Source organism: Grus americana, chromosome 22 (genome assembly GCF_028858705.1).
Source record: "Grus americana isolate bGruAme1 chromosome 22, bGruAme1.mat, whole genome shotgun sequence".
Taxonomy (NCBI): Eukaryota; Metazoa; Chordata; class Aves; order Gruiformes; family Gruidae; genus Grus; species Grus americana.
The window spans coordinates 5,947,217-5,959,893 of record NC_072873.1 but is presented as its reverse complement, the minus strand read 5'-3'; positions in this window follow the sequence as shown (position 1 = coordinate 5,959,893).

Sequence of the window (12,677 nt, the reverse complement as noted above, 5' to 3'; positions counted from 1 at the left end):
TTATTAAGGGCATTGTCCAAATGCTCTTAAACACTGACAGGCTTGGGGCATTGACCACCTCTCTAGGAAGACTGTTCCAGTCATATAAACAACTACAGTGCAGCAGACATAAAACTGTCAGACATGTCTATGTCTGAAATATTTAAAGTAAATGCAGAGAAAATGATTCAGCTTATCCCAAGCAATATATTGACAACAAGCTGAACATCTGAGCCCTGAAGAAGAAAACATGCAGCTCTCTCTATACAGGTTACCTAAACTTAGGGAAATTGATCTGGAACTGAATCCCATTTAAAGGATGAAATTAAAATATTCATATTCAGGTGCTTACTGCCATTTTAGATTATCTATCCCCCTCTATCTATCTATCTATCTATCTATCTATCACCCTCTCAGCCCTGACCATTGTTATGGCTCTCTGCTGAACTTCCTCCAGTTATCAACATCTTTTTTCTATTGGGAGGTCCAAAACTGGGTGCAAACAGGTGTGCTCTAATGAATGCTGAATAGAGGGGGATAACCATCTCCCTCCACATATTGGCTATAAGCCCATTCATATAGCCAGGAAAATGGCAGCTTTACAGGGCACACCTTTGGCTTTTGTTCAGCTTTCTTGATATCATGGTAATTCTGATTAGTACTTTCCAATTAATTATGTTACTATTGCTCTTAGAGCTATTAATGGTCAGCATCCATTTTTATTATATTGTTATTGTTTTTTAGTTTCCCTTCTTCTTCTTCATCGTCATTGGCATCATCATTATCTTCATCATCATCACCTTCATCACCATAATATAACAACAATATAGCTATGTATTACCTTATAATTCTTTATTACATTTATTTCCATAGATGTCAATTATTATATCAAGAGATATTGAGTACATTTAAACCATAATATTCTTCTAAATACAATGTGCATTTCATTACAAGTGAAAAATTACAGTGTCTTTTCTCATTTTTGTCTTTTGCTACTATGTTGTGATCATGCAACAGATTAAGGTTTGTTGTTAATATTATAGTTGTTTTTTACTTGCCCCCCTGCAGAGATTAAAAGTGCTCTCTAATGTTTACTGTGTAGGCATCATTATTACTGCAAACCACAGATAATTCTGCTCTATTCTTAGTGCTCTAGGCACACAGTGATACCTGCATTTTTCTCTTGATTCATTGGAAATACAACATAGTGAACTATTGTCTTGGTTTAGCCCCAGCAAGCAGCTAAGCACTAAGCGGCAACTCACTCCTCCTCCTGGTGGAATGGTGAGCAGAATCAGAAGAAAATGGTAAGAAAGAAAAGGGTTTGGGATAAGGACAGTTTGCTAGGACAGCAAAGGAAGAGGAAAATAACAACAGTGCTTAGAATATACAAAGTGGATGATACACAATGCAATTTGCTCACCCATCAGGACACCCAGCCCATCCCTGAGCCACCACTCCACCCTAGCCAGCACCTCTTTACCCTGAGCATGACATCATATGATACAGAATAACCTTTTGGCTAGTTTGGGTCACCTGTCCTGTCTATGTCCCCTCCCTGCTTCTTATGAAAATTAACTCTATCCTAGCTGAAAAGCAGGACATTATCCACCCTTTATTCTGTACTATGTATGTCATGCCCAGATCCTACACTCTCAATTAATCACCACCTCTTTCCCTGTCTCTGAGATATATATATGTATATGTATACGTGCACACACATGCAGATAGTCTATGGGCCATTCCTCTAAAATATCGATTGAGTTCCTTTAGTCCATGACTTTGGGCTTCATCTGTCATAGCAGTCTCTCAGGGCAGGAGAGATGGTGTGTGCTGTTGGGTTGTTGCATGCTGCATTCAGAGCTCGTGGCTGGTGGATCTGGCATGGTCCATGCTCATGATCTGCAGGTTGAAGATGGTGACTTCTGAGGAAGTTGCTGGGCACCAGTTGCTAAAGACAGTTCTAGGTCCATCATTGCTGCACTTTGCTTTGTTTCATCAAAGTTCATCACTCATTAATTTGGTTGATTCTTACTGTAATACCATTGATACAGTATATAGCAATTGTAGTAGTGATGATATATAATGGCAGGATTATTTAGCAATTAACATCATATGATTTAATTTAATGGCTATTCTCACTCAAAATAAGATCCCCTTGAGGTACACTTCAGACTTCCCCATTCTTCTGTATCATCCACCAAGTGCACCCAGGTCCCTGAGCAGAAGCAATCCCACAGATGGGTTTGCTTTTGTCTGAAGTAGGGCTAACCCAGACTCTCTTCCCCAACATATTCTTCATCCATACTATGGGGATTTATCTCCTTCTACAGGGCATGGAATTTTTGATTGGGCAGGGCCAGCTTGATTGGTAGATGTCCTAGAGTTAACTAACTAGGTGGCCTTTACTAAATGTGTGTCCCAATGTTTGAGGTTCCCACCACCCACTGCTCTCAGGGTAGTTTTTAGCAGTCCATTTTACCTTTCAATTTTCCCAGAGGCTGGTGCATGGTAGGGGATGTGATACACCCACTCAATGCCATGCTCTTTGGCTCAGGTGTCTATGAGGTTGTTCCGGAAATGAGTCCCATTGTCTGACTCAATTATTTCTGGGGTGCCATGTCACCATAGGACTTGCTTTTCTAGACCCAAGATAGTGTTCTGGGCAGTGGCATGGGACACAGGATATGTTTCCAGCCATCCGGTTGTTCCTTCCACCATTGTAAGTACATAACACTTGCTTTGGTGGGTTTGTGGGAGTGTGATAAAAATCGATCTGCCAGGCCTCACCATATTTATGTCAGCCATCATCTTCCACACCACAGAAGCTTTAACCTCTTGGCTTGCTTGATTGCAGTGCATGTTTCACATTCATGGACGATCTGTGAAATATCATCCATGGTCAAGTCCACCCCTTGATCACAAGCCCATCTGTATGTTGGATCACTTCCTTGACGGCCTGAGGTGGTATGGGCCCACCAAGCTATAAATAATTCATCCTTATGTTGCCAGTCCAGTGTTCCGATCTGGGAAGGCCCAGGCCAGGAAGATTCATTGTTATACCCAGAGCAAGATTAAGACACAAACGAGGTCATATGCCGCTAACCGGAGGACTTTATTGAACAAAGTATTTATCAAGAAAATAGCAATAGGAAAGCGAAAGAGAGAATAGAAGAGGAGGAAATTTAGCAGTCAGGATAGAGTCGCAAAAGATAGTCACCACCATGGATCCAGTGGCGTCCCGTTGGTCCGTAGTCTTCGTGTATTCCGGCAGTGAGGGTTCCCCTCACCGTTTCACCGAGCAGCCTTTTATAGGGTATGCGGGAGGTTGTTCCCTAGATGACGGCACATACTGCATCCCTGCACATGGTCTTGACAGGCTGGGGTGATCGCCCCTGTCTAGGCACACCCCCACCACACCGCCAAAGCGACGTGACTATTCTTTGACCCCTGTTGGTCTGCTCATGGCAACTGGGCTCAGCCAATCTGGCGGGGAGTCTTGCAAAGAGCCTATCAGGTTGTGAACAAGCTTTGAGACAGTCCACTCAAGACGTGGTCCCTTACATCCAGATATACCTGAGTCTCTTCAATCTCAGCAGCCTGATCCACCTGCTGGTTGTTCTGATGCTCTTCAGTGGGCCGACTCTTGGGTACGTGGGCATCTACATGACGTACTTTTACAATCAGATTATCTAGCCGGGCAGCAATATCTTGCCACAATGGGGCAGCCCAGATATGCTTTCTTCTGCGCTGCCAGTTGCTCTGCTTCCATTGCTGTAACCCAGAGGGCATTGGCCACCATCCATGAATCAGTAGAGAGGTAGAGCATCAGCCACTGTTCTTGTTCAGCAATGGCTAAAGCCAGCTGGAGGGCTTTCACCTCTGCAAACTGACTTGATTCACCTTCTCCTTCAGCAGCTGCTGCGACTTGATGTGTAGGACTGCACACAGCAGCCTTCCACCTCCAATGTTTTCCCACAATGCGACAGGACCCCTCAGTGACCAGGGCACATTGCTTCTCATTTTATGGCAGTTTATTACACGGTGCAGCCTCTTCAGCATGTGTCATCCCCTCCGCTAGTGATATTCCAAAACCTTTGCCTTCTGGCCAGTCCATGATCACTTCCAGAATTCCTGGGTGACTGGGGTTTCCTGTTCAAGCCCGCTGTGTGATCAGTGTGACCCACTTACTCCACGTAGCATCAGTTGCATGATGTGTAGAGGGGACCCTCCCTTTGAACATCCAGCCCAGCACCAGCAGTCGGGCTGCCAGGAGGAGCTGTGCTTCGGTACCAAGCACCTCTGAAGCAGCTCCAACCCCTTCATACGCTGCCGATATCTCTTGTTGAGTTGGAGTGTGGCGGGCCTCGGATCCTCTGTATCCCCAACTCCAAAACCCCAGGGGTCCACCTTGAGTCTCCCCTGGTGCTTTCTGCCAGAGACTCCAGGTAGGGCCATTCTCCCTGGCTGCAGTGTAGAGCACATTTGTGACATCTGGTCCTGCCCAGGCTTTCCCAAGGGCTACTGCATGGACAATGTCCGGTTTAACGTGTTCAAAGGCTTGTCGTTGCTCAGGGCCCCATTTGAAATCATTCTTCTTCTGGGTTATGTGATAGAGGGGGCTTACAATGAGACTGTAATTTGGGATATGCATTCTCTAGAAACCCACAACACCTAAGAAAGCTTGTGTTTCCTTTTGCTAGTCAGTGGAGACATAGCTACTATTTTGTCGATCACATCCATTGGGATCTGACGACGCCCATCTTGCCATTTTATTCCTAAAAACTGGATGCCCTGTGCAAGTCCCTTGACCTTGTTTTATAGCAAAAGTGTCTTTCAGAAGGATTTGGACTATTTTTCTCCCTTTCTCAGAGATTTCTTCTGCTGTGTTGCCCCATACAATGATGTCATCCATGTATTGCAGGTGTTCTGGAGCTTCACCCTTCTCCGGCGTGGTCTGGATCAGTCCATGGCAAATGGTGGGGCTGTGTTTCCACCCCTGAGGCAGTTGATTCCAGGTGTACTGGACACCCCTCCAAGTGAAAGCAAAGTGTGTCCTGCACTCTGCCACCAAAGGGATCAAGAAAAACCCATTCACAATATAGTTGTGGCGTACCACTTGGCTGCCTTTGACTCCAGGTCATATTGAAATTCCAACATGTCCAGCACGGCAGCACTCATTCAGGCCACCATAGTCTACTGTTAGTCTCCACTCGCCATTAGACTTTTGCACTGGCCACATGGGAGTGTTAAAGGGTGAGCAGGTTCTGCTGATCACTCCCTGACTCTCCAGTTGATGAATCAGCTTATGGATGGGAATTAGGGAGTCCCAATTTGTGTGATATTGCTGCTGGTGCACCATTGTGGTAGTGACTGGCACCTGTTGTTCTTTGACCCTGAGCAACCCCACAACAGAAGGGTCCTCCAAGAGACTGGGCAAAGTAGACAACTGTTCAGTTTCCTTCATTTCCAAGGCAACTGTTCCAAAAGACCACCAATACCCTTTTGGGTCCTTGAAAGTCAACTGAGACCCCCTGGTTAGCCAGGACTGCTGATAAATGGTTTACATATACATCTTATTAAGAAAACATCTGAATCTTTCAAATGCCCTTTGTTTTACTTCTAAAAATGAAGATTTTAATGAGTTTAGATGAGACTTGCAGTTGAGATATGGAAATGTAGACATGAAACATGAGATGAAGTGAGTTCACTGAAAGTGCCTGGTCAAAGGTGCCTCTCAAAAACACTTCAGGTTTTATTTCTGGCTAGAAAGGATCACATGAAATATTTCAAAGCATAGGGAAAATGTAGAGCGCAACAAGTGTCAATGCCTTGAATGAATTACCCAGAGCATGTCAAGTACTGCTCAGCGGAGATATTTAGGGTTTCCTGAAATGCCCAGATGCTATATTCAATGAAGGCATGAAGAAGTGAAAATCTCAGTCATGCAAATAAGAGGAACACTTCCTTTCTCCTTCAAAGATTCCTTTTAAACAGTTTCTTCATCGCTTCTTTAATCTCCTTGATTTTCATGCTGTAGATAGTAGGATTAATTATGGAGGGTAACATGGAGCAGAGCACAGTTATTACAGGTGCCAAGGCTGATGAGAAGTTGGAGATGAGCTTCATGTAAGCAGTGCCACCTATACAATTAAACAAGGAGACCACAGTGAGGAAGGGGAGGCAGGTGGAGGAAGCTTTATGTTGGCTTTCCTCAGAAGAGATTCTCAACACTGCGAGTGAAATCTGAACATAAGACATAAGGCAGATGTAAAATAGAGACTAAAGGCCACAGCCCCAAACTCATGGACATAGTTGTCAGAGCAGCACATCTGGAAAAACTAGGAGACATCACAGAAGCACCGATTGACACTGCACTGGCAGAAGGTTAACTGGAAAGTGTTGCCAGTGTACATTGTGGAATACAGACAAACAGTAGCATGCACACTGACTGCTATCTGAAGGCAAGCACTCGTATTCATTTTTGTTTCACAGCACAAGGGATTGCCTATGGTAACATAGCAGTGATATGCCACGACTGAGGATAGCAAAGCAAGCTGGAGTGAAGAAAAGAAGGAAAAAATACTTGGGCAACATATCCAGAGCAAGAAATAAACCTTGTGTTTAGGATGGAATTGTCCATGGATTTGGGGACCAGGGCAGAGATGGAGCCAAGGTCAGAGATGGAGATGTTCATGGGGAAGAAGTACATGGGGCTGTGGAGCTGGTGGTCAAGCACTACAGCTGTTATGATGAGAAAGTTCCCAGTAAGAGAAGCCAGGCAAAAAAGTAGAAACATCAGACAATGAAATACTTGCAATTCACAACTATCAGAGAATCCCAGGAGAAGGAACTGGGTCCCCATGTCGTGATTAGACATTTCTTGCTATGTTCTCACTGAGTCTAGCTTGCACAAGGGCATTGATCAGAATTGCACACCAAGAAGAAAGGATCTGAGCTTTCTAATTGGCCACATCACATCTATAAAATTGTCTTTCAATGGCACAGAACAAAACCTGTGCAAAGTTTCAGGAAAAAAGGGTTTCTAAGCAGTGGAAGAAGTATTGCTTTCATTTGGTTCTTCTGTTGAGTGAAGAAAGGAGGAAAAAAGTGTTTGCCTGTAAAAAGAATGTGAGGACATTGAAGTAATGAGAGACAAGTCATGTGAGATTTTCTATTTTTTTTAAATTTAGGTATCAATGTCTGTCCTCTTGATAACTATCTGTGAATCTCACCTGAGATGTCTGAACAGATACTTCTAAGGTTGGAGTCACCTACTTTGAATACAGATGTCTTAGCTAGGTCTAGACATGTTTATTCCTCCATATTGGCAATAAGTGGAAGGTACTAGATAAGCTCAGCTCTCAGGTATAAGCATTTAGGATCATTTTAGGCAAAAGAGTAGTCTCTTGCCTGGTCTTCCTCTTCCACTTCTGATAGTGTAGGTCTACTGCAAGGCCTGTGTCATATCTTCAAACCTATACATGTATCTGGGATACTCTATGGCTCCTTTCATGGCATTTGTTGCCTATTGACAGGCAACTGAATGAAAGTGAAACTTCACTAACTCTTTTTAGGTCTACTGTGCAGATACACAAATTAGGTGAGGTGAATCCCACTGTTTCTTCTCTTTCAGTCTGTACCCTGAGACACATAAACATGCACAAATACATTCATACATAGGCAGGCAGTCACATGAAGCAAATCTCTCTTGGTGTGTCTTCAGACTGGAAGTCCTGCAGGGATCATAGTGTGACATATTTTCCAAATTAATAACAAACAAGCAAACAAAAAACCCCAAAACAAAAAAAGGGACTTAAAATCATTGAACAAATTAGATTGAAAGAGTCATCCAGATGTCATCTGGTCCAACTTCCTGCTCATAACAGGGTCAACTGTCAAGTTAGATCCAACTTCAACTTCAAAGTTAAAGTTGCTTAGGGTAATGTCCAGCTGAATTTCAGTATCTCCAGAGGCAGAGATTCCTCAACCACTCTGGAAAACCTCTTGTAATGTTTGGGCACCCTCATTTCTCATAAGATTTTTTTTTTCCCCCTAGTATCTGATCATAATTTTCCTTTTTTTCTTTCTCAAAGGAAATTAAAGTGTGTCTGAAATGAATGCATATTCAATGCTGGGTATAGCAAACATCATATCCCTCTTCTGATGCTCTTGTTGTTGCCGTTAATAGATGTATTTCTAAGAAAGTCGATATTAACACCAATTCTTAAGGCCAAGCTGGATACATTGCACTCTTCTGAACTAAAACAATTTGTTGGGATTCATGTCTGGGCCTCTATTCCTCTCACCTAATTATGAGGCAGGATTCATAGGACCTGTTTGGGACATCTGACCAAAGCCTATATGAAACATGCTTTTTAATGGCGTACTTGCAGAGGAGTTGAGCTGTGTGTAGCAGCATGGCAGTGTCTCCCTTAAATATATGTGTCTCTGGGTAGATGAGACCCACCTAAGAAACCCATTCTGGAAAATCAAAGGGTTCAGAGGAAGCAACCTTAATTTTACTAAACACAGAACAATTGCTCGCAGCAAGTCTCTAGACCTTAATAGCAAGAACACCACAGTAAAATAAGATTAAGTTGAGATGTAAAGGGAAGAGTTTAAGCCAATCACCATCAATCTTGTGGCACTGTTTGGAATATAGCTCCCTCTTTCTGAAGATATTTCCTCAACTAAATTTTAGCACTGGGAGGGGTCATGTAGGACATAGTCCATGTAAGGTACAGGCTCTCACCCAAGAGTTTTAGTAAGTGAGCAGGAGAATGATGTTCAACAAAGGAACCAAGGGCTGTTACTCATTGGAGGGATCATCTCAATAGATCCCTGGTCTGATTATTGGGTCATTTCCTTGTGTCAATCCTAATCTTCACATTCACTTTCACTTTAGGAGAGATCCTTGTTACCTAGTAGGTACTGTTATTGAGATTCAGCTCACTTCAGCTTAGATATCTACATCTGAATTAGTCCCTTCACAGGCAGTGGTGACTGTCCCTGACAGAGTTTAGCCTGCACTTTTACTCCTTCTCAAAAATGGCTTTTTCCCTTTGATGACATGGTTCATCAATCACTGGAAAACATAGAAGCTCAGATATCTACGTCCTTTGTAAGTCTATGTTTCAGACAATTCAGTGAAGGTATCTAAAGATGAGGCTAAATCCTTGTTCTCTTTCCTTTCCCGTTATCCCCAACAGTTGTCTACTCCCTTTGAGACAATAGAGTTGCCACACTTGCCTTTGCAGATTTTACTCTGCAGTTTATGCAGCACTTTTGATTCAGTAGTTGTAGCTCTTTATCACATTGACTCAATTCTTTTCCTCTGTCTTTGTTCACCAAAGCCACAGATCTCTGTAATCTGTTGCTCCCCTGAGCTTATTATTATTATGTTGAGACAACAGCTGATGATACATACTGGTTCCCACCTGCTCTCTGTTTAGCTGGCTTGGAAATTCTGAGGTATGACAAGGCCAAAGCATTGAGCTGCGGATTTATTGCTGGCTCCTCCCAAGGAGGATCTCCCAAGGATCTGGTAGGATCCTGTCCCTGGAGCCCTGAACAACTCACAGCCAGAGACATCATACCAAGAGTTTCATGCTGCTTTGGTGGTCATTGTGATGACCTGGTGCAACTCCACAGAGCAAAGGCATTGCAGAATTTTTTTCCTAGGGGGCTAAATTTCTACCACATGATCTGAGTTGTGTGTAGTCCAAAGAGACAGTGGTATTTAGGAACCTGAGGATGTGGTCAGGCACCTGAGAGAGAGTCAGCCCCAGATTCAGAACACTGCAGCACAGTTCGGCTAAAGATTAAGACACTTGAACTGATGCATCTAAGCATAGGGAACAATCTGGTACCTGTAACAAGTAGATCTGGTGCCTCTGGATTGTGCTGGAGTCTTTCAGAAATGCACAAAAGCATGAGAAAAAAGACACAGACCATATGGGAGACTCATGCCATTTTCAGAGAGGTCTCTGAAAGGCATATCCAAAGGTACTAGATCCCTTTCTTTAGGTAATTGCATGATAGTGCTCTCCTGAACTCAATGTGCCATTGGGTTAGTTTACACCCCATGCTCCCACTTATGTCAAATTCAAGCATTTTGTTCTAGAGATGAGACCAAGACCTAAATATAGGAAACGTATCTTTCTTTGGCCCTTCCTTGGGAAGAGGGGACGACTGCTTTTCTTGATTGGAATAATTGCTCCAGCACAGTCCGTCTCATCCCAGTTTTATTTGAAAGGAACTTCTGGAGAGCAGCTGGTCCCATATTGCACCTAAGGCAGGGTCAAGTCCAAAGTTACATTAGGTTGCTCAAGGTCCACTAGTCCCTTTCAGCTGCATTATTTTTTTCTCTCCAGCTGATCTTCCTGCCTTTTGAACCCTCTGTCTTCCTAGTTATTTCAGGTACCAGGATCAGGCAACCAACTTCACCCAAACCAGATCAGGTCCATCTTGGCCTGTCCTGTCTTTTCTACTCTCTATGTTTTTCTTCCATGACACACTTCTCAAGTTTGAGATGCTGCATGAAGGCAGGTGCCTGGCTTCTGAAGGGATGTAAGATTTGCTCACTATCTATATTCCTCTTCTTACTTTACTTTATTAAAGCAGTTACTTATCAGGCCATTTCTTGTTGGGTCTTTTTTACTGAGATCCAGAAAGAGCCCTGCACCATCTCTCTCTCTCTCGCTCACCTCACCCCTTACTGCAGAACAGCCATCCAGGCCCCAACTTTGTGATCTGCTTAGCAAGCAGCTCCTGTGTATTTACCAACTTATTCACCTTGACGCAAGCCTAATTTGCTCTTAAACATTTTGCGATACCACCGTACCCACTCTGGATGCCACAGGGAACAAAGAAGCGTTAAGACTAACCTAGACCACCACTATCAAGGATAACAAGGCATTCCTGATATGAGCCATTGGGGTGGCTGATTTCATGAAACTCCTTGCAGTTCCGATACATTGACGTAGTTCTGCAAGCATGCCGATTCTTTTTTGTGAGGCTTAAGGCAAAAGGTAACTAAGGTGATCTAATACAGGTAGAAGTGGAACACTGGGCTTGTTAATGTAAAACAAGTTAGTACGAGTCTACTGATAAGAAAGTCTTCTCAAGTAGTCTGAAACTAGCATAAAGGGTCATTTCCAGAACTGAGCAATTTTTATTTCCATTGTTAGTCAACTCATGCATGGATTTCCATTCATGGAAGAGCTGCTGGACCTTCAGCAGTCATCTCCCACATCTTTTGTCTTTACAACTGACAACTGACAGCAGACAACTCCATTTGAACTGCTGCATCGCGTCTTAGACATCAGTCTTATCATAAAATAAATTTCTTCCTGGAGGTGCCAGGTTTTCTGTTGTAATTCAGGGGAGCTAAACTACTACCTTAGTTTTAGATTATGGCCATGCTGTTCTGTTAGCGTGCAGGTTATGCTTAAAATGAAAACCCTTACTCATTCTTCCAATCTGCATGTTGTGTCACATGCCCTTTCACACAGTGTCCCTTCTTAAAGCAGAGAAGGAGGATCTTCAGCTCAAATCCTCCCACCTAAATTGATCTAGGATTCTTCTGTTTTGTGACTCTAAATGTCGCCCAAGTGAGAAAACAGAGGTCAGTGTTTTGAAGTTTGAGAACAGTCTCATACCCGAACTCTGCCACAGTAAGGTGCATGGGAAAACTGAGCTCACATCATTGAGATGAAAGAGCTTAAGAACTACCTTGATCAAAACTTCCATAGGCAAATATAAACAGTAGTTTATGAGAACTATATTTTAGGCAGGTAAAGAAAATTAAATAAATCCTACCCAAAAGGCAAAGCACATAGGACTCTGAGACTGGCACATCTTGCCAGATGCCCACACCATGACAACACAGCATATTTGAACAAGATGGGAAGAGGTACTTAAATCCCCAGAGGAAACGTAAAACTTGACGAGTGGATGTGTGATTACGGTAGATGAGACACCCACGTTTTGCAACTCCTTGTAAACCACATTCATTCACACCTGATTTAGCTGTAAAGAAGGTAAAGAGACCACGCTGGTCAGAGAAAGTGTGTAAAAGTCAGTGCACTCAGCAGTTTCTCATCTTCATTGGCAAATAAGTATTTTTCACTGATTAGTTGTTTGACTTGACCAATTCATATGAAGATACACGACAGTGTGGACTCATACACTGATGGTGTGGTTGCCTTGAATTGTGGCTGTAGGTAAGAGGCGAAGTTAAATGAGAAGGTTTTCTTTGCTTAGCAGCACTTCCCAAAAACTGAGTCCTGAGCTGTCCTTGCTGGTATGTGTGGGAGAGGCACAAATCCCTTTTCTTCTTGGCCCAACAAAATCAGTGCACATGCAGCAGAGCACAAAATCAGTGAACATGTAGTGGTATGCAGTTCCTTTGGAAAACAGCACAGAGCACGTTTAGCTTGCTAGTTATCAAATGCAGAAACATTTGCAAAATGTTTCTGTCTTCTGGTGGCAAGCTGCACGGCTCTGCCAGGCTGTGTGTGTAATGACAGCTCTTTGCCAACAACACATTTTTTTCACGGTGCTTTGGCATGCCACACCGCAGATACGGCACACATGCTCGAGTCAGGGTCCATGAAGCAGTAGCTTCAGCACATCCGCCACCCACAACCAAGGTCCCTGAATTCCAGCTGGACTTCTAACACGAGTATCAGCAT